The following is a 22,992-nucleotide window of genomic DNA, read 5'->3' on the forward strand; positions in this document are numbered from 1 at the left end:
CCCTATATTCAGAGCATCCATACTTCTTAAATCACCAATACAAATTCTTGTCCTAAACCTGGAAGCACAGATACATACCGGTTGGGCATTAAAGCTCAGGGAGAGTGAATGCTGAGCTTTGCTTACTACAGTGACGTAACTCAGCAAGGGTTTAAGCTGTTCAAATCTGCTATCTGATTTTGTTTTTCCTTTAGGTAAAATAATTTGCAAGGTAGTTGCTCTATGGACTTGGGACTCTCCACCCCCTCCCTTAATTTTAAATATTCTTTTAAATGTGGATGTCCTGGTTTCAAGAAAAGAGATGGAAATAGTTAAATGCTCATAGTAAGAAAGAGAAGGAAACGTAGCTTACCCAGCTGTCTGAAGATATGAGAGATTTGCGGCAGTGTAGGAATCTGCATATATTCTGCCTTCATTCTGCCAGCTAAGGATTTTTAGACTGCTGGACCCAGCGCTGGAATTTAGTGGTAGGTCCTGGGCTTCTGTTCCTTGAAGATGCTAGATACTAGAGCTTAGGATTCTAGAAACTACAAACACATGGGTTATTCTATAGGCCATGACTCCCTTTTCCTGGAGATAGCTATTCCAGGGCTAAACAGAAGTCCTGAGTTTTTTGAAGATAGCTGGACTTTGATATTGGGTAGGAAAGGCGAATGACAGTGTGATAGGACAATGAGGTTATAGCCACTGACTTACTCATTTTCCTTTTTCTTATCTCCCAGGTGTGACAGACTTGCAGGTGGCCATCTCTTTATGTGGAAAACGGCCCTGCCCTTGACCTCTTGCCCACAGATCTGGCTTCTGAGACTCTGGCAGCCTTTCAGGTCTGATCCCATTTGCTTTTTCCTTTTACCAGATGTTCTTAAATATTTCTTTTGTGCAGTTACCAGGATGTACCACTTCACATACATGTACTACTTCTCTCCTCTCTCTCTCTCTCTGCCTCCCTCCCTCCTTCCTTGTCTGTCTCTGTCTCTGTCTCTGTCTCTGTCTCTCTCTCTCACACACACACACACACACACAGACTGGGGATCTGAGACTGGCGGAAAAGGCCGGGTAGGCAGTTTGGGGTTTGCTCCTGTTCTTTCTCCAAGTCACCCTCACCACACCCAGGCAGGACAGACCTCAGGCCTCATAAAACCTAATGGTAGAACCCATTCCAACATGGCATATTGTAACGCAGACTCACGTATATTTGCAGTGAAATCAGGTCCCTGTAAGAGTAGAATATGCGAGACCATCTTTAACATATAAGATCTAGTACTTTGTTCAACAGGCTTCTGTGTGGGAGCCGGAAGCAGCAGTGGCCCGCTCTCAGTGTATCGGCCATGCGCCTTGTAGAAGCTGGATTTGTTGCCTGAATTACTGAATCTGAATAGCTGGGGTTTTGTCTCTACAGAGTGAGTTGAATGTTAACATTGCAGAAGGAGGTGTGGATGGAAATCATATATTCAAAACAACTCCAGCGTTGAGAGGGAGAGAGGAAATCACTCCCCAAGTAACATTTATCTAAACAGACAAAACCTTCCTTTCCTTTGAAACCAGTTTCCCAGGTTAGAGCACAGGTTCTGAGGATGGAAAAGGGGCTCAGACCCAGACCTCTTGAGAGGCAGGAATGGGAAGGGTTCCTCTGAATGGAGAAGATTCTGGAGCCAATGAAAGGGGCTTTGTAGATGGAGCTGCAGGGTTGTCCCCATGTCAGTAGTCCCAGTCTGCCTACCTGCACCCCAGCAGAACTGGGGCGGCACTGGATCTAGTGGCAGAACCGTGCCAGCCCTTCCTTAGCCCACTAGGCCCCAGTATCTCCTCCACCCCTTCATGAGCCTGCCTAGTACCAAAAGTTGGTTCTCTGCTGACACCTGCTGGGCCATCTCCACATCGTTGTCTGGCAGTGCCCATCTCGTGCCAGCAATGTCGCGACCAAAGCAGACTCTTCCTTTTGTGAAAATCCGGTTTTCTAAAATTGGCTCTGAATGGCAGCCATCTCCTCCCATATTGCCGGCAATATGAGAAGATCTTGTATTATGTGTCCCACCCAAGTCACCAGACTGGGTGAGGGAAGCTGTCATCCTTCAGTACTCATACTTTACATTTTACAGATATGAAGGCCAGCTCACATTTACTAGTTTACTTATTCTTTAAAATAACCAACTGTAAGGACACAGGAGGCATTATGATTCCTACTGGAGTTTAGGAAGTTGATCCTCAGAGAGGTTAAGTGGCTTGCCCGAGGTTACATAGTTAGGAAATCGTGTTGCAGGGAGCAGAGGCTGCACTTTGTGACTCAGCTACCAGAGCTGTACCACTCAACCACTTCCTTTAGGGGAAAGAGTTTATGCAGAGGGAAAAACTCTGCCCTGAATCCAAATGTGCATTGGCTTCAGGCAAGAGGCTGAAGAAGAGAACTGCATCCATCCCAGAGGTTGTCGTAGGAAACTGTCAGACAAGGGCAGGTGGGTGACCACACCATTAATTTGTGATTAGAGGTATTAGGAAACCTCTTGGTTAAGGGTATCTCTTCCCTTCCTCTCAAGGTAGCCAAAATTCTACTCCTGGAGGATTCCTTCTTGGGAGATGAGGCATCATATACTAGGATTTCACATATCTGACCCTTTCTATTATACACATACCTAAGGGCAAGGAGCCATTTTGGCAGAAGACAGGAGGCAGCTCTGAGCATGAGATTCAACCAAGGGTTGAATGCCCTTGCAGGGTACTAAAGAGGGGGATTGGAAGGTGGCATCTTGGAATTTTTCTAGGATCTGTTCTCACTCTCAAGCACTCTAAATGGTGAAAGGGGAACCAAGATGTGTTCTATGTGCTAGAACTCTGCCATTCATTTCTCCCCACCAGCACCAAATAGCTTTGTAAGACTTTAATGCCCTGTTAAACTACACAATAAGAATAAACTTTCACTTTTGAAGCTCACTGTTGTACAACAGTATAACTGTATTATACAGTTATTTCATTTAGTTACAGGTATCTCATGGCCAAAGGCTCTTTTGCCTAAGTCATAGGTATTAATAATGCCCATAATGCTAGTCTTCATAGATCTTGAAAAGGAATCAGAATTGCAAAGATGTGGAAAGGCAAGCGCAGGGTCACAGAAGACTTCATCCTGCTAACGAGTCTACCTAGCTTAGACTGATTGTTGAAATTTGGGTCCCAAGACAGAGTTGAGGATGGCCTCAGCTGAAGCAGGGGTGTTCCGTGCAGAGCAGGTGGGGACAAACAGGAGAATTTAAGATTCTTAGGAGGTAGGACTGACAGGATAGCCAGTGACTTCATCTTAAACAGTCTTGTTAGAGAGCAAATTGTATGAGAAAATGGATATAACCGTATTCAATCACACATTTGTAGACGGAGCACTTGATAATTTAACACCAGCTGAATGGCTTATTTCTCTCTTGTGGGGCTGCTTCCTTTCTTGGGAGATGCAAACAAAATATGCATGAATCTTCAAAGCGATCAGTTGTGTTTGAGTTTGCACTTTTGAATTTGGGGCTAGTTGTTATGTTTGTAATTAGGCACACATAAATTAGCTGTTAGGTTCAAAAGAGAACTATTTCTTCACTAAAAGCACGATTTAGTGGTTTGGGATGGCCATTAGTCTGTTGAGGAAGGCAGGCTGGAACCATAATAGTACTATAATATGCTCATTTTGTAGAAAATAAAACATAATTGGTGTATATTTAATTCCTAGGAAGTGTGCCTCACTTTTCATTTAGTGGTTAGTTTTAACAGCATTTTAACCCTTGTTTCCCTAAATGACAGCTTCTCATCTTTGCTGGGAAACCAGTTTTGTAAGATTTTAATGCTGGGATTAGGAGCAGGAATAGAACACAAAAACTAAGCTGACCCTTCCTTCATGCATGGAGTCGGGTGCACGGCTGACAATTACCCACTTAAGTCAGGCACAAACTCAAAAAAAGTTGGTTTGACGTTATGAGTTCTTGTAAGCGATTCCCTGAATTTTCTGTGCGTATCTGGCCACCTCCTCAAACCTCTGCTTGCTTGTCTCTTTGTACCTCACCCTCAACATGTCCCAAACTGAGCTCGCCACTGACCTCTCAGGTAAAGGCACTCCTTCCTGCCTCACTTTTTCTTTTTCAAAACGAAAACCTGACTGTCACCCTGGATGGTCTTTCTTTCATTCCCTATATCAAATTAGTCCCCCAGCTCTCACGGACATCAGGACCCGTCCACTTCCCTCCGTGCCCTGGTCCCCACCTTGGTCCAGGCCACCGTCCTCCTCCTCTGGACGTTTATGGCAGCTCCCTGACAAGCCTCCCTGTAGACATTATCTGCCTCCCACCCATCTGTTTCATATTCTACAAACCAAGAGCTCTATTCACAACTCGATGACAATCTTACCACGCCTCTATCCAAATCCTACAGTGGCTTTCCACCCCCTTGGTGTACCGTCCCTAACCTTACACATCACCTAAGGTGCTCTGTGTGGGTAAGGCCCTGTCCTCTTGTCCAGCTGCATCTGACTCCACTGCCTTCACTCTCCCTACAATGGCTGAGCTGGCCTTCTCTAGATTCCGTGAGCTCACCGTGCCCACTCTGCAGTGGGGCTCTGCAGGCACTGTTCCCTGATGCTGGCACAGCCTTCCTTCCCATTCCCTTTCTGCGTCACCAACTCTCATTTCTCTTCCAGCTGTCGTTTTAAATGACACTTCCTCAAGAAGCCTCCCTTGATTCCAGCCAAGTTAGGTTTGCCCCTTCTTTGCTCCCTCCTGTAGATCTGAGCACCTCTCTGAAGCAGGCCTTGTGACATTTATAATCATGCTTCCTGTCTGTCCTCTGTCTGCTGTAATAAACTCTGAAGTCTATGGGGGCATGGCCTATGTTTGTGTAACTAGTAAAGTGTCAGATACATTTCAGGGGCTCAAGAAACATTTGTAGACTAATTCATGGTTGAGAGAATGAACTGGCCCATTGCGTTAATGTTTAGATAGGCTCATTTTAGACTCCCCATCTATTGACATCCACATAACCTCTTGCCTTCTTCCCTTGCCATGGAGGGAACTAAATCATTAGACAGAAATGCTCCCTCCACTCCTTTTACTTGTAACTTTACAATTTCCTTTTCCCTTCTTTTTACAGTCAGCATCATGACAAATTGAAGGTTTTGGAAAGTTTCATGAGTAATACAGGAAAATATTTCACATGCTATAGGAAAATGCTTTACAAAATATTTTCATTAACAGTGTCAGCTCAACTGTACTTATATATGCATCGAGAAAAGATTAGGTGGATCTTTTAGATCTGGCAAGCACCTTTTCCTTCTGGGAACTGTCCAGCTTCATCCCAGGAGGTAAATCATGGGACCCTGCACAGGCCACAAATAGACAAGCAACAAGCTGATGAGACCAGGGGGGCCAAGCTGACTCCTCTTCCCAGACGGTGGGGATGGTAATAGAGAGGGGGTCCCCACCTTTCCTTGGAATTGTTGATTCTGAGGAAGATGTATATCTGGACACCCCTTCTCACCATCAGGAGAAAGCTTACTTAAAAGAGGAGCTAAAAAGAGTTCAGAGAAAGACTTGATGCCAACATCTGACGTTCTGTGTTGCTGAGCTCATGGCGTCTTTGCAAACTTCACTAATATTATTCTTATTTCCAGGGCTTTGTTGAAAATACAGGCTTCCATCTAATTTTCCTTTCATTGCTCATTGCTTCTGATTTGCATAATATTCCACAATGTGAATGTATGATAACACATCATGCCTGTAATGATGGGCATTTACTAGGTTTCCAGTTTTGTCCCGTCGTAATCAGTAATTACTTCTGCAATAAACACTCTTGTGTCTAGGTCCTTACATACTGGCTACTCTATTTATATAAAACAGATTAGCCAAAGTGGGGTTGCTTGGCCAAAGTGGGTATACACACACACACACACACACACACACACACACACACACACACTATATAAATATATCTACACACACATATATACATATATATATGTACATATATAATACTCTATATCAGTATTGTGAAAAATTGAAGGTCATGGGAAGTTTTATGAATAGTATAGGAAAATACTTCGCATGTTAAAATAACTTCATTAATATCAGTTTGATCTATATTTATACATACATATGCATAGAGAAATAAACACATGAGCGCAGGGTCCTATAGTTTACCACTGCAGCTCTTGGGATGAAGGTGAGCTATCATTAGTATTTCCATTTTACTCAGAGAAACAGAGTTTTAAACAGTTACATAATTGGCTTAACGGGAGTGGTACATCCTAGATTTGAACCCGCATTTTGGCCACTAGGACTCTTGCTCTTCTCTTCTCCAGCTATTCTTTGCTCTTGTTCTCTCTGTACATAATGAGCCAGAATTTCCTCTTGCTGACTGCACTGGCCCTTGAACAGAAGGAACTTGTTCAAGAATCTTTTCTAGCCTTTGGATCTGAAATCCTCCATCTCCACTGACTCAGCCTGATTCTCTCTACCCAGTCAAATCTGTTCTCTTTTGCTCTACTCTCCCCTGCCAGGGTATACCCGGGAGCAGCCAGTCTAGATCTCTGACTTCCTTTCCCTTCATTCTCCCTCATTCGTTGTGCTTCAGCCTCACTGGCCTTCCTGTGCCTACAACATGCTGAGCTCAGTGACTTTGCACTTGCCATTCCTTCTGCTTAGAACACCCTTCCCTGAGTTTTTGCACGACTGTCTACTTTGTGTCACTCAGAGTTCAACTCAAATGATATGAGGTCATTCTCACAACCCACTTGTCACTCTCTATAATACTACCAATTTTATTTACATAAGAACACACATAAATACCTGGAACTATGCAATTTGTTTTTTCATACATGTTTATTGTCTGTCTATCCCCACTAGACTGTAAACTCCCTGAGAACAAGTCCTTGTCTGGAGGGTCACCACTGTTTCTCCTGTAAACTGCACCAGGCACATAGTAAATGTTCAGAAACTCTTTGTTAGTTGACCGAAAACCAGAATGCATCTAACTGTCTGGCTCATGCATCATCCTTGCTGAAACACTTCCATCGTTCCAAGTCTATACCTACCATTTCTTTCACAATTCAAACTGAGCTCATGTATGTCATGAAGATCACCTTGATTAGTCCTTCTGAATGATTCCTGTTCAATGTCCGTTTTCTAAAAACCTACAGAAACTCTCCCATTCCAAACTTACCACTTTTCTCATGTGTCACATTTCCAATGCCATTCCATATATGCCATGGTTTGTTGTATGCATTCTGTTTCTTGTGGATACTCTTTCTCCAATATTCCAAGAGTATGAGACATACCAGGTAGTTCAGAAGGAAATTATAGATGTAGCCATCCAAACAGTTTGTCCACAGATTTGAATCCAAACTCCAAGGAACACTGTAAGCCTCAGTCCTTCATTTGAAAAAAATGAGTGACAAGATATTAGTCAGTCTTAGAGGCCCTATCATGACTCCATATTCTTTTAAGTTTTCTTGGTAGAGGATGTTCAGGAAGTGCAAAAGGCCTGGGGTGGCAAATCCTACATTGTAACCAGTAAGGCATTACACTGAGTTAGCACGCATTGAGAAGAAAGCTGTACTCCCCAAGCAGCTTTGTTTCATTTTATAAATAAATATTTAATAGTTAACTAAACTCTCAGTATTTCCTGGAGAAAAATTTTAAGTACAGAGCTGAGAAGGAGGCTGTAAATGGGTAAATGGTTCTACTGAGCTTAGGATAAACCCAGTGTCATCTGAAGAATTAGTTCATAGGATTTATCAGTGCATTTCTCAACTTGGCAAGGTTATCTATTCAATCACAAACATTAATTAATGAAGTCAGATCTGGTTTTCTCCCTATCTTTGTCCAGAACCTACTTGGGAGATTATCTCAATTTGTATTAATTTTCTATACTGAGGAACAGTTCACCAGAAATTCAGTGGTTTAAAACAAAACGTGTCTTACCAGGCTAAGATGTTTCTCAAGGCCACTATTTTAATTCTATACATGACCTTTCATGAAATTGACATTTTTGCATGGTTGATTTTGGTTTTAATTTCTTTAAATTATCTTTTCTTGGTCTCCGCTCATTTTTTTCTGATGAGATTTTGATGTTTTTCTTATTAATAGCTGTGAACTTTTATATATTGAAGCTGTATGATGACTTCCTGGCCTATCTCCTTTTCCTCAGCTTGTGGCTTCCCTTGCTGGCTTTGGCTCTGTCCCTACCCTTCCACAAGGACTTGAGGGCCTTGCTGTGCAGGCCTGGATGTCACAGTGTTGATGGCCTCCTTATACCCACTGCCGTACTCTCCACCCTTGGGAAACATCACCCTCACTCCTTGTCAGATCTCTCCAGTGACTCTGATTTCCTGGGCTTCCACCCGTAGTCCGAGGTCACAGCTTCTGACGTAGCAACAGCCTGCTGTGTCTCCTTGCTTACCCAGCTTTCCTGGCAGCTGAGACTGCTCTGCTTAGTTTCCATTTCAGGCCCTCTCAGTTAACCCTCTCAGGGCTGAGCAGGTCAAAAATGTATAAGACGGGGAGAGGGCAGTGACAAGCCACACCCAACCAAAAATCTGGGGTCAGTTCTCCGATGAGCAGCGATTGGTGGTGACGAATCATCATAGTTTGCTTTTAAATATATGCTTAATAGAATTGGTTAGGAAATGTGGTGGTAATATCATTCTTATTGTATTTACACAATAATTTTCAAGAAAATTTCACTTTTTAATGCCCTCAGTATAAGCTCCATTGTGAAGCTGTTTGTTTCTTTGTTTGAAGCAGGAGTGTCTCAGTACTTTGTTACTTTGGACATTGTCTAATAACTGGAGACAAAAAAATATTAGGTGTTTACAGGTCCATCATACGAACAGTAACTTCAGTCCTATGGACAGAGACACTAATGGGGCATATGTCTCAGAGCGCATGGAGAATTCTCAAAGCAAACTCCAGACTTAACAACTGCATATAACCCAGTGGGAGAAGGGAAGGCACCTGAAGATCCCAACATGGAGGTGGACTGGGTGCTCTTCAATAGAGGCTTGAATTTTTTAAAAGTCATGTACTAAAGCCTGAAGTCACAGAGATCAAGCCCAAAAGAGTGGCAGAAACCTCTAAGTGCAGTTGCAGAATGGCTAGAGCCTATGGTGAAGTTTCACTTCTAAACTACATGATTGGCAACAAATAGGACTTCTAGAATGATGTCCATAAAGGAGGAAAAAACACCAGGCTTCAGTGAAAATTGTATGATATCAGCTGGTGACAGAAAGAAGTCAGAATTATTTAACTCCTATTTTATTCAAGTCTTCCATAAGGAGAACTGCAATTAATTTTTACACAATTAATGTGTATTTCAAGTTCCAATACAATATACTCTTCTACTATCTTGTTCCTTGACACTTTTTTTATTTGAAGCAGAGTATAAGTTTTTTTTTAATTTATTTTATTTTATTTTGTTATCATTAATCTACAATTACATGAAGAACATTATGTTTACTAAGCTCTCCCCTACCCAAAGTCCCCCCCACAAACCCCATTACAGTCACTGTCCATCAGCATAGTAAGATGTTGTAGAATCACTACTTGTCTTCTCTGTGTTGCAAAGCCCTCCCCGTACCCTCCCCCCGACATTATACATGCTAATCATCATACCCCCTCTCTTCTTCTCTGCCCTTATCCCTTCCTACCCTCCCATTCTCCCCAGTCTCTTTCCCTTTGGTAACTGTTAGTTAATTCTTGGGTTCTGTGATTCTGCTGCTGTTTTGTTCCTTCAGTTTTTCTTTTGTTCTGATACTCCACAGATGAGTGAAATCATTTAGTATTTGTCTTTCTCTGCCTGGCTTATTTCACTGAGCATAATACCCTCTAGCTCCATCCATGTTGTTGCAAATGGTAGGATTTGTTTTCTTCTTATGGCTGAATAATATTCCATTGTGTATATGTACCACATCTTCTTTATCCATTCATCTACTGATGGACACTTAGGTTGCTTCTATTTCTTGGCTATTGTAAATAGTGCTGCGATAAACATAAGGGTGCATCTGTCTTTTTCAAACTGGAGTGCTGCATCCTTAGGGTAAATTCCTAGAAGTGGAATTCCTGGGTCAAATGTAAGTCTATTTTGAGCATTTTGAGGAACCTCCATATTGCTTTCCACAATGGTTGAACTAATTTACATTCCCACCAGCAGTGTAGGAGGGTTCCTCATTCTCCACAACCTCGCCAACATTTGTTGTTGTTTGTCTTTTGGATGGTAGCCATCCTTACTGGTGTGAGGTGATATCTCATTGTGGTTTTAATTTGCATTTCTCTGATAACTAGTGATGTGGAGCATCTTTTCATGTGTCTGTTGGCCATATGAATTTCTTCTTTGGAGAACTGTCTGTTCAGCTCCTCTGCCCATTTTTTAATTGAATTATTTGCTTTTTGTTTGTTGAGGTGCATGAGCTTTTTATGTATTTTGGATGTCAACCCTTTATCGGATCTGTCACTTATGAATATATTCTCCCATACTCTAGGATGCCTTTTGGTGGTGTCCTTTGCTGTACAGAAGCTTTTCAGCTTGATATAGTCCCACTTGTTCATTTTTGCTTTTGTTTTCCTTGCCTGGGAAGATATATTCATGAAGAAGTCACTCATGTTTATGTCCAAGAGATTTTTGCCTATGTTTTTTTCTAAGAGTTTTATGATTTCATGACTTACATGATCCATTTTGAATTTACTTTTGTGTATGTGGTTAGACAATGATCCAGTTTCATTCTCTTACATGTAGCTGTCCAGTTTTGCCAGCACCATCTGTTGAAGAGACTGTCGTTTCCCCATTGTATGTCCATGGCTCCTTTATCAAATATTAATTGACCATATATGTTTGGGTTAATGTCTGGAGTCTCTAATCTGTTCCACTGGTCTGTGGCTCTGTTCTTGTGCCGGTACCTAATTGTCTTGATTACTATGGCTTTGTAGTAGAGCTTGAAGTTGGGGAGTGAGATCCCCACCACTTTATTCTTCTTTCTCAGTATTGCTTTGGCTATTCGGGGTCTTTGGTGTTTCCATATGAATTTTTGAACTATTTGTTCCAGTTCATTGAAGAATGTTGCTGGTAATTTGAGAGGGATTGCATCAAATCTGTATATTGCTTTGGGCAGATGGCTATTTTGATAATATTAATTCTTCCTAGCCAAGAGCATGGGATGAGTTTCCATTTGTTAGTGTCCCCTTTAATTTCTCTTAAGAGTGTCTTATAGTTTTCAGGGTATAGGTCTTTCACTTCTTTGGCTAGGTTTATTCCTAGGTATTTTATTCTTTTTGATGCAATCATGAATAGAATTGTTTTCCTGATTTCTCTTTCTATTGGCTCATTGTTAGTGTATAGTAAAGCCACAGATTTCTATGTGTTAATTTTGTATCCTGCAACTTTACTGTATTCCGATATCAGTTCTAGTAGTTTTGGAGCAGAGTCTTTAGGGTTTTTTATGTACAATATCATGTCATCTGCAAATAGTGACAGTTTAACTTCTTCTTTACCAATATGGTTTCCTTGTATTTCTTTGTTTTGTCTGATTGCCATGGCTAGGACCTCCAGTACTATGTTAAATAGCAGTGGGGAGGGTGGGCATCCCTGGGAGGGTGGGCATCCCTGTCTTGTTCCCGATCTCAGAGGAAAAGCTTTCAGCTTCTCGCTGTTCAGTATGATGTTGGCTGTGGGTTTATCATATATGGCCTTTATTATGTTGAGGTACTTGCCCTCTATACCCATTTTGCTGAGAGTTTTTATCATGAATGGATGTTGAATTTTGTTGAATGCCTTTTCAGCATCTATGGAGATGATCATGTGGTTTTTGTCTTTCTTTTTGTTGATGTGGTGGATGATGTTGATGGATTTTCGAATATTGTACCATCCTTGCATCCCTGGAATGAATCCCACTTGACCGTGGTGTATGATCCTTTTGATATATTTTTGAATTTGGTTTGCTAATATTTTATTGAGTATTTTTGCATCTACATTCATCAGGGATATTGGTCTGTAATTTTCTTTTTTGGTGGGGTCTTTGCCTGGTTTTGGTATTAGGGTGATGTTGGTTTCATAGAATGAGTTTGGGAGTATTCCCTCCTCTTCTATTTTTTGGAAAACTTTAAGGAGAATGAGTATTATATCTTTCCTGTATGTCTGATAAAATTCCGAGGTAAATCCATCTGGCCCAGGTGTTTTTTTCTTGGGTAGTTTTTTCATTACCGCTTCAATTTCTTTGCTGGTAATTGGTTTGTTTAAATTTTGTGTTTCTTCCTTGGTCAGTTTTGGAAGGTTGTATTTTTCTAGGAAGTTGTCCATTTCTTCTAGGTTTTCCAGCTTCTTAGCTTATAGGTCTTCATAGTAGTCTTTAATAATTCTTTGTATTTCTGTTGGGTCCGTCATGATGTTTCCTTTCTCATTTCTGATTCTGTTGATGTGTGTTGATTCTCTTTTTCTCTTAATAAGTCTGGCTAGAGGCTTACCTATTTTGTTTATTTTCTTGAAGAACCAGCTCTTGGTTTCGTTGATTTTTGCTATTGTTTTATTCTTCTCAATTTTGTTTATTTCTTCTCTGATCTTTATTATGTCCCTCCTTCTGCTGACTGTAGGCCTCATTTGTTCTTCTTTTTCCAGTTTTGATAATTGTGATGTTAGACTGTTCATTTGGGATTGTTCTTCCTTCTTCAAGTGTGCCTGGATTGCTATATACTTTCCTCTTAAGACTGCTTTCGCTGCGTCCCACAGAAGTTGGGGCTTTGTGTTGTTGTTGTCATTTATTTCCATATATTGCTGTATCTCCATTTTAATTTGGTCGTTGATCCACTGACTATTTAGAAGCATGTTGTTAAGCCTCCATGTGTTTGTGAGCCTTTTTGCTTTCTTGGTACAATTTATTTCTAGTTTTATACCTTTGTGGTCTGAAGAGTTGGTTGGTAGAATTTCAATCCTTTTGAATTTACTGAGGCTCTTTTTGTGGGCTAGTATGTGGTCTATTCTGGAGAATGTTCCATGTGCACTTGAGAAGAATGTGTATCTTGTTGATTTTGGGTGTAGAGTTCTATAGATGTCTATTAGGTCCATCTGTTCTAGTGTGTTGTTCAGTGCCTCTGTGTCCTTACTTATTTTCTGTCTGGTGGATCTGTCCTTTGGAGTGAATGGTGTGTTGAAGTCTCCTAAAATGAATGCATTGCAGTCTATTTCCTCCTTTAGTTCTGTTAGTATTTGTTTCACATATGCTGGTGCTCCTGTGTTGGGTGCATATATGTTTATAATGGTTATATCCTCTTGTTGGAAGGGGCCCTTTATCATTATGTAGTGTCTTTCTTTATCTCTTGTTACTTTCTTTGTTTTGAAGTCTATTTTGTCTGATACTAGTACTGCAACATCTGCTTTTTTCTCCCTATTGTTTACATGAAATATCTTTTTCCATCCCTTGACTTTTAGTCTCTGCATGTCTTTGGGTTTGAGGTGAGTCTCTTGCAAGCAGCATATAGATGGGTCTTGTTTTTTTATCCATTCAGTGACTCTATGTCTTTTGATTGGTGCATTCAGTCCATTTACATTTAGGCTGATTATCGATAGGTATGTACTTATTGCCATTGCAGGCTTTAGATTCGTCATCACCAAAGGTTCCAGGTTACTTTCCTTACTATCTAACAGTCTAATGTAACTCACTTAGTATGCTGTTACAAGCACAATCTAAAGGTTCTTTTGTATTTCTCCTCCTTTTTCTTCCTCCTTCATTCTTTATATTTAGGTATCAAATTCTTTTTGTCTATCCCTTGATTGACTTTGGGGATAGTCAATTTAATTTTGCATTTGCCTTGCAATCAGCTGCTCCACCCTCCCTACTGTGATTTTACTACCTCTGGTGACAGCTATCCAACCCTAGGAACACTTCCATCTATAGCAGTCCCTCCAAAATAGACTGCAGAGATGGTTTGTGGGAGGTAAACTCTCTCAGCTTTTGCTTATCTGGAAATTGTTTAATCCATCCTTCAAATTTAAATGATAATCTTTCTGGATAAAGTAATCTTGGTTCCAGGCCCTTCTGCTTCATGGCATTTAATACATCATGCCACTCCCTTCTGGCCTGTAAGGTTTCTGCTGAGAATTCTGATGTTAGTCTGATGGGCTTTCCTTTGTATGTGATCTTATTTCTGCCTCTGGCTGCTTTTAACAGTCTGTCCTTATCCTTGATCTTTCCCATTTTAATTACTATGTGTCTTGGTGTTGTCTTCCTTGGGTCCCTTGTGTTGGGAGATCTGTGGATCTCCATGGCCTGACAGACTATGTCTTTCCCCAGATTGGGGAAGTTTTCAGCAACTACCTCCTCAAAGACACTTTCTATCCCTTTATCTCTCCTCTTCTTCTGGTATCCCTATAATGCAAATATTGTTCCGCTTGGATTGGTCACACAGTTCTCTCAATATTCTTTCATTCTTAGAGATCCTTTTTTCTCTCTGTGCCTCAGCTTCTTTGTATTCCTCTTCTCTAGTTTCTATTTCATTTATTGTCTCCTCCACCATATCCAACCTGCTTTTAATACCCTCCATTGTGTTCTTTAACAATTGGATCTCTGACCTGAATTCATTCCTGAGTTCTTGGATGTCTTTCCGTACCTCCATTAGGTTGTTGATGATTTTTATTTCGAACTCCCTTTCAGGAAGAGTCAAGAGGACCATATCATTTAAATCTTTCTCGGGAGTTGTATTAACAATTTTACTCTGGACAAGGTTCCTTTGGCATTTCATGTTTGTATATGGCGCCCTCTAGTGTCCAGAAGCTCTATTCTGGAGCTGCTCGGCCCCTGAAGCAATGTCTGGGGTCGCAGGGGAGCGGTACTGGTGCCTGGGGGTAGGAAAGAGCTGTTCCTCACCTCCTGGCTGCTGTGCCTGTCTCCACTGCCAGCAGCCTCCACTGCCTGAGCCAGTGGGCCGGTCCCACAGGTATAAGTTTTTGCCCCAGAGCAGCCAGATATGGATCCCTGCTTTCCACAAGCAGCCGGAATCCCAGTCTCCCCAGGAACTCTGCCTGTATTAACGTTTCAACCCGGTAGTCATGCGAGTCTCATGAAAGCACCATGAAATGTAGGTTTGTGCTCCCAGTGCAGATCTCCGGAGCTAGGCATTCAGCAGTCCCAAGCCTTCCACTCCCTCCCTGCTCCGTTTGTCTTCCTCCTGCCCGGGTGAGCTGGGGTGGGGGAGGGGCTCGGGTCCCGGGAGCCACAGCTCCTGTATGTTACCCTGTTCGGTGAGGTCTGCTCTTTTCTCCAGGTGGGTGCAATCTGACATCCTCTTCCCTGTTGCTCTCTCAGGATTAGTTGCGCCAATTAAATTTTCTAATTGTATCCATTTTTAGGAGGAAGCCTCCTCAGGCTGCCATATTCAATCCCATCTTCCCCAAAGGAAAAAAGCTTGACACTTTTTTTTGAGTAGTTATTTTAAATTAGTTCAGTCTCTGAGCTCAGATTCACCGTGTCCCACAGGGCTGAAAAAATTCAAATATGATCTTAGATTGTTAACCATATTTTTGGGAATTTGTGAGGAATAGAGAGGTGCCAAAATCTTGAGACAAAAACTAGGCCAAATTTTAAAGCATTTTTGAAAATTAAATTGATGTTAATCCAAACTAGGTTGTTATAAATTATGATGTTAATTGTAATCTCCAAGGCAACCCTAAGAAAATAGTGTATTGTTGTATGTTAACTATATGTTATTTATCTACATATAGATAAATGACTAGAGCACTAAAATGGCATACTAAAAAATTCTTAACACAAATTGAGGAAGTAATGGAGGAACAAACCAACATGAGACGTGTAGAAAAACAAAAAAAATGGGAAACGTAAGTCCTACTGTATCATGGATTGTATTAAATGGAAATGGATTAAACACTACAATCAAAAGGCAGAAATTGGAAGAATGGATTTTTAAAAAATGACCTAACTATGCTGTATACAAAAGACATACATGAGAATCAAAGCCACAAACAAATTGGAAGTAAAAAAGTTGAAAAAAGATATAACATGCAAACAAAAGAGAGATGGAGCCGCTATACTAATAATGTCAGGCAAAATAGCCATTAAGACAAGAATTAATACTAGAGCCAAAGAAAGACACTTTATAATGATAAAAGGGTCAATCCATCAAGAAGACATAATTATAATCACATATGCACTTAAAAACAGTGCCTCAAAATACATGTAGCAAAAACTGGCAGAATTAAAGGAAGAAATAAATAATTCAACAGTAAGAGTTGGAGGCTTCAATACCCCACTTTCAGTAATAGAAAGAACTACACTGAAGGTCAATGAGAAAACTGAAGACTTGAATAACACTATAAATCAACTGGACTCAACAGAAATCTCTAAAAACACTTAACCCAACAACAGATAATACACATTCTTCTCAAGTATACATGGAACATTCTACAGGATAGACCATATTAGGCCATAAAACAAGTGCCATAAATTTAAAAGGATTCAAGTCGTTAACAGTACATTCTCTAATCACAAGAAGCTAGAAATTAATAACAGAAAGAAATTTAGAAAATTCACTAATACATGAAAATTAAACAATACACTCCTAAATGACCAATGGGGTTTTTAAAAAAGAAATCACTAGGGAAAATAGAGAATATTTTAAGGTGAATGAAAGTGAAAATGCAATATACCAAAAGTTGTGAGATATAGCACAAAGTGGTGCCTAGAGGAAAATGTATAGCTGAAAACATCTATATTTAAAAAAAAAAGTTCTCAAATCAATAACCCACACTTTCACTGAAGAAAAAAAGGCAAACTAAATCCAAAGCTAGCAGAAGGAAGGAAATGATAAGGATTAGGGCAGAACTAAGTGAAATAGTGAAAAGAAAAACAATAGAGAAAATCAATGAAACCAGACGCTGTCTCTGAAAAATCAATACAAATTGACAAACTTTTAGCTAGACAAACCAAGAAAAAAACAGAAGTCTCACATTGCTAACACAGGAATGAGAGGTGACATTACCATTGATCTGACAGAAATAAAAATAACTATAAGAGAACATTATGAACAATTAGTTAAAACAGATGAAAGGGACAGTGTCATAGAAAGATACAAGTACCAAAACTGACTAAAAAAGAAATAGAAAATTTGAATAGCTATATAAGGAGTAAACACATTGAATTAGTAATGGAAAACTTCCCCTAACCATACACACAAAACTTGTCCCAAGGGGTCAGATTGGTGAATTTTATCAAACCTGTTAAGAAGAAATAGCACCAGTCCTTTATAAGCTCTTTCAAATAGCGAAAGAAGAGGTAACATGTCCCAAATTATTCTGAGGCCAGTATTGCCTTGATATCAAAATCAGACAAAGACATCACAAGAAAAGTAAACAACATCCCTTATGAATAAAGATGCAAAATTCCTCAACAAAATATGAGCAGACATAATTCAGCAACATATAATAAGAATTACACACAAAGTGGGATTTATCCCAGGAATGCAAAGTTGGTATAACATGAAAATCAAACATGGTGTTACATTCCATTAGTAGAGAAAAAAAGCAAAGAAAAACAAAACATAGGATCATCTCAACAGACAAAATAGCCTTAAGAAAGAATAGTAAAGTTGAAGGGTCATATTTTGTGATTGATTTTAAGTCATCCTACAAAGTTACAGTCATCAAGATGTTGTGATACACAAAGACAGACGGACACCAGTGGAATAGAATTAAAAACACAGAAACAAATACTTAAACTGGTCAATAGGCTTTTGACAATAGTCGATTCAATAGAGAAAGAATATAGTCTTTTCAACAAAGGTGTGGGACAACTGGATATTCACATAGAAAGAATGAAGTCCTTGCCTTACTTCATACCACATAGAAAATTAACTCAAAATAGATCATTGACCAAAACATAACAGATGAAACAATAAAATTCTCAGAAGAAAACAGGGCTCAATCTTTGTGATCTCTTGTTAGGCAGTGGTTTCTTAGATGGGACACCAAAACACATTCAACAAAAGAAAAAATAGACAAAAGGTGGACTTCATCAAAATTAAAAGACACCATCAATAATGTGAAAGACAATCTGTGGAATGAGAGAAAATATTTGCAAATCATGTTAGATGAAGGACTTGTATAAAAAATATATAAAGAACTCTCACAATGAACAATAAGAAAACACACAACCTAGTTTAAAAATGGGCAAACGGTTTTTTTAAATTAAGGCATCATTGATATACAATCTTATGAAGGTTTCACATGAGCAACACTGGGGTTACAGCATTCACCTATATTATAAAGTCCCCCCTTCACCCCATTGTAGTCACTGTCCATCAGCATAGTAAGATGCTATAGAGTCTTTACTTGTCTTCTCTGTGCTATACTGCCTTCCTTGTGACCTACATTTATTATGTGTGTTAATTATAATGCCCCTTAATCCCCTTCTCCCTCCCTCCCCAACCCCTCTCCTTTGGAAACCGCTAGTCCCTTCTTGGAGTCTCTGAGTCTGCTACTATTTTGTTCCTTCAGTTTTGCTTCCTTGTTATACTCCACAAATGAGAAATCATTTGGTACTTATCTTTCTCCATCTGGATTATTTCACTGAGCACAATACCCTCTAGCTCCATCCATGTTGTCGCAAATGGTTGGATTTCTTTTCATCTTATAACTGAATAACATTCCATTGTGTATATGTACCACCTCTTCTTTATCCATTCATCTACTGATGGACACTTAGCTTGCTTCCATATCTTGGCTATTGTAAATAGTGTTGCAATAAACATAAGGGTGTGTATGTCTTTTTGAATCTGAGAGCTTGTTTTCTTTGGGTAAATTTGAATTCCTGGGTCAAATGGTATTTCTATTTTTAATTTTTTGAGGAACCTCCATATTGCTTTCCGCAATGGTTGAACTAGTTTACATTCCTACCAGCAGTGTAGGAGGGTTCCCCTTTCTCTGCATCGTCACCAGCATTTGTTGTTCCTTGTCTTTTGGATATTGGCCTTCCTAACTGGTGTGAGGTGATACCTCATTGTGCTTTTAATTTGCATTTCCCTGATAATTAGTGATGTGGAGCATCTTTTCATGTGCCTGTTGGCCATCTGAATTTCTTCTTTAGAGAAGTGTCTGTTCAGATCCTCAGCCCATTTTTTAATCAGGGTATTTGCTTTTTGGATGTTGAGGCATGCGAATTCTTTATAAATTTTGAATGTTAACCCCTTATCAGATATGTTGTTTATGAATATATTCTTCCATACAGTAGGATGTTTTTTTGTTCTATTGATGGTGTCTTTTGCTGTACAGAAGCTTTTTAGTTTGATGAGTCCCATTTGTTTATTTTTGCTTACTTGTCTTGCCTGAGGAGATGTGTTCAGGAAAAAGTTGCTCATGTTTATATTCAAGAGATTTTTGCCTATATTTTCTTCTGTGAGTTTTATGGTTTCATGACTTACATTCAGGGCTTTGATCCATTTTGAATTTATTTTTGTGTATGGGATTAGACAATAATTCAGTTTCATTCTCTTGCACGTAGCTGTCCAGTTTTGCCAACACCGGTTGTTGAAGAGGCTGCCATTTCCCCATTGTATAGACATGGCTCCTTTATTGTATATTAGTTAGCCATATATGTGTTGGTTTATATCTGGGCTTTCTATTCTGTTCCATTGATCTATGGATCTGTACTTGTGCCAGTATCAAATTGTTTTGATTACTGTGGCTTTGTAGTAAACTTGAAGTTGGGGACTGTAATACCCCCAGCTCTATTCTTCCTTCTCAGGGTTGCATTGGCTATTCAGGTCTTTTGTGGTTCCATATAAATTTTAGAGCTACTTGTTCTAGTTAGTTGAAGAATGCTGTTGGTATTTTGATAGGGATTGCATTGAATCTATAGATTTACTTTAAGCAGGATGGCCATTTTGACAATATTAATTCTTTCTATCCATGAGCACAGGATGTATTTCCATTTATTGGTGTCTTCATAATTTCTCTCATGAGTGTCTTTCAGTCAAAGGATTTGCATAGACATTTTTCCTAAGAAGATAAGCTTCTAGCCAATAAACACATGAAAAGATGTTCAACCTTATTAGTCATAAGAAAAGTACAAATCAAAACCATAGTGATGTGTCACTTCATATCTATGAGAATGGCCAAAATAAAAAAGACAGACAGTAACAAAGGTTGTTGAGGATATGGAGAAATTGGAACCTTCATACATTGCTGAAGAAACTGTAAAATAGTGAGGCCACTATGGAAAACAATTTGGCATTCATCAAAATGTTAAATATAGAGTTACCATATGACCTAGCAATCCTACTCCTGCATTACCAAGACATTTGAAATTACCTATGAAAATTGAAAACATATGTACACACAAAAAAGTTTACATAAATGTTTATAACAGCATAATTCTTAATAGTTAAAAAATGAAATAGTCCAAATGTCCATCAATTGATGAATGGATAAACAAAGGTGGTATATCCATATAATGGAATATTATTTAACCATAAAAAGAAATGAATTACTGATATATGCTACAACATAGGTGAACGTTTAAAACATTATATTAAGTGAAAGAAGGCAGACATAAAAGGCCATGTATTATATGATTCCATTTATATGGAATGTCTAGAATAGGCAAATATTCATAGAGACAGAAAGAATATCAGTGGTTTCCAGGGGCTGAGGGGAAGGGACATGATTGTGGGAATGATTGCACAACTTTGTGAAATACACTAAAACCCACTGAATGGTACATATTAAAGGACTGAATTTGATGGTGCATAAATTCAGTATCAATAGAGCTGCCACTGAAAATAAAATGGCAAGGCTTGCATTTCCATTTAAAAACCAATTGCACAAGTACAGATTAGGGCTATTTGTTTTAGTAGAAGTTCATGTGAAGAAATTCTGTAAGGCAACTGCTTGAAATGCCGGAAAGCAAGATGTCTGCCTTACTTTTGCTGCATTTGCACATACTGTATTTGCTCTCTGGTGTGTTCTTCACCCACACGGCACACTCCTGGTTCCTGGCTAACTCCTGCTTGTCCTCCAGAGCTCACCTCACATGACATCTCTTCCTGAAAGCCTGCCTTGACCTCATTCTCATTCTTCATTTAATCTGTACTGGCAACTTTCCTCTGCAGTCCCAGAGCAACTTGGGTTTACCTTGGCCACAGCCCCTTGAACCTATGTTGCAATTGCCCCTAAACACATACACATACCCTCGTGGCTAGAAGTCCTTTCTGTGCAGAGATTGTCCTTTTCATTTTGTATCTCCATTCCTGGCACCTGGAAGGACAGCTAGTGGAAGCTCAGTAAATGGTTTTCAATGACTTATTTGAGCCAACAATTCTATTGAAGTGATAAATGGTGCAGTTCACAAAACAAGCTGATCGCATTAAAAATATTAAGAAATAATTTCCTGAACTGTTCATTGGCCAAACCATAGAAAAGAATTCTACAAAAGGGGAAAACAATGGCAAATAATGAAGGGCTCAGGGCATAACATAGAACGTAGAATACCTGGATTCCATGTTACATAAGGAAAGCATAAACGTGGGCATGTTTAGCCCGATAAGAGAAGTGAAAACTATGGCATGATGGCCATCTTATTTGACTATATATTTGAAAAACTTTCCTGTATAAAAGACAGGAGACCAATTCTAGGTTTTGATATTGGGGAACTGAGGACAGGAAGCAAAGGCACCGTTAACGGAATTAATGAGAAGGGTATTCTGAAAGCAGATTTCAGTCCAGGAAATTAAAAATTTTATTGAAAAATCAAAGTGATCTCCTTTGTGACTTCCCTGTCCACACACAAAAAATTAATCATAATAATAACAAGTAAACAGTACTTCTCTGGTGCCAAGCACTGCATAGAATCTTTTACATGCATTATACCATTTAATCTAGCAATATTTTGTGCAAAACACACCAGAAATTGTTCTGATACTTTGTTTAAATAGATGTTTGACAATGTCCATTTTAATGTATTCCCAGGAAGAAATACCCCCAAAACACAATAGTTTCCTTTCAAATGGTTGAACATGTATGTACATTAATAGTTTTCTTTTTTGTTTTTTTCTTCTTTTGTATTTATTAGCTTTGTTTTTATTATTATTCCTGAGTTGAATATTTTAACTATCTTTTAATCTTTCATTTTCAAAAAACAAAATGCATTTTAAAACTACAAAATTTCCTCGGAGTATTTGTGATAACTGATCTTTTATAATTTGTTTCCAAATAGTTTTTATTCACTTTTAAGTCCAAGAATTTAGAAGGTCATTTTAAAATTTCCAAGTTTTATATATGTGTGGCAATCATTTTTGTTAATTTTTATTTTTATTGTATTGCACAAAGAGAGCAATTTGTATGATTCTATTCATCTTGGAGCTTGTTGATATTTTCTCCATGGTTCAACATATGTTCAGATTTTTTTAAGTTTTTAAAAATAAATATGTGTTGTCTTTGTTAAATACCAAGTTTTACATGTATCTATTAACTATATATATATGCTATTCAAATTATATTATTATTATATTATTACTTATTTTTATATACTTTATCTTACTTTTTGTGCTGTCTTTATCAGTTTTCCTTGCATTCTGTTGACTTCTTTTTGTATTTTTTGAAGTTGTAAGATGCTAAAGTTAAGAACTTCTTGGTGGACTGTACTGGTTATCAGTATGAATCTCTCTTTTGTCTCTTAATGCTTTTGGCCCTAAATTCCATTTTATCCCATATTAATACTCTAATACTAGCGTATTTAAATTTAATTTAAATTTTTGAATAGTGTTGTAGTTACATATTCCAACCTCAAAAAGAAACAAAGTATATTCAGAGAAGTTGACTTTTCACTCTGGTTTTCCCCAGCCACGGAATTTCCCTCCCACACACAAGTATTATCAGCACATTTGGGTAGAACAGGTCAGGCTCACATACTGGAGTTGCAATCTTGATTCAGTCTCTGCATATTATTCCCATGGTGTGAATGCAGTCAGAATATGTTCTCTTGCA

General features: G+C 39.0%; 1 long non-coding RNA gene across 2 annotated transcripts in view; it reads left to right on the forward strand.

The window, feature by feature from the left end:
• The window catches only part of LOC140846245 (uncharacterized), a 67,363-nt gene that overhangs the window by 19,648 nt on the left and 24,723 nt on the right, over positions 1-22,992 (forward strand). For both annotated transcript variants that reach the window (XR_012125234.1, XR_012125232.1), the window contains exon 3: positions 723-824. This is a non-coding gene — a long non-coding RNA (uncharacterized lncRNA). The remainder of the gene's footprint in view (positions 1-722; positions 825-22,992) is intronic.

Source organism: Manis javanica, chromosome 14 (assembly GCF_040802235.1).
Source record: "Manis javanica isolate MJ-LG chromosome 14, MJ_LKY, whole genome shotgun sequence".
NCBI lineage: Eukaryota > Metazoa > Chordata > Mammalia > Pholidota > Manidae > Manis > Manis javanica.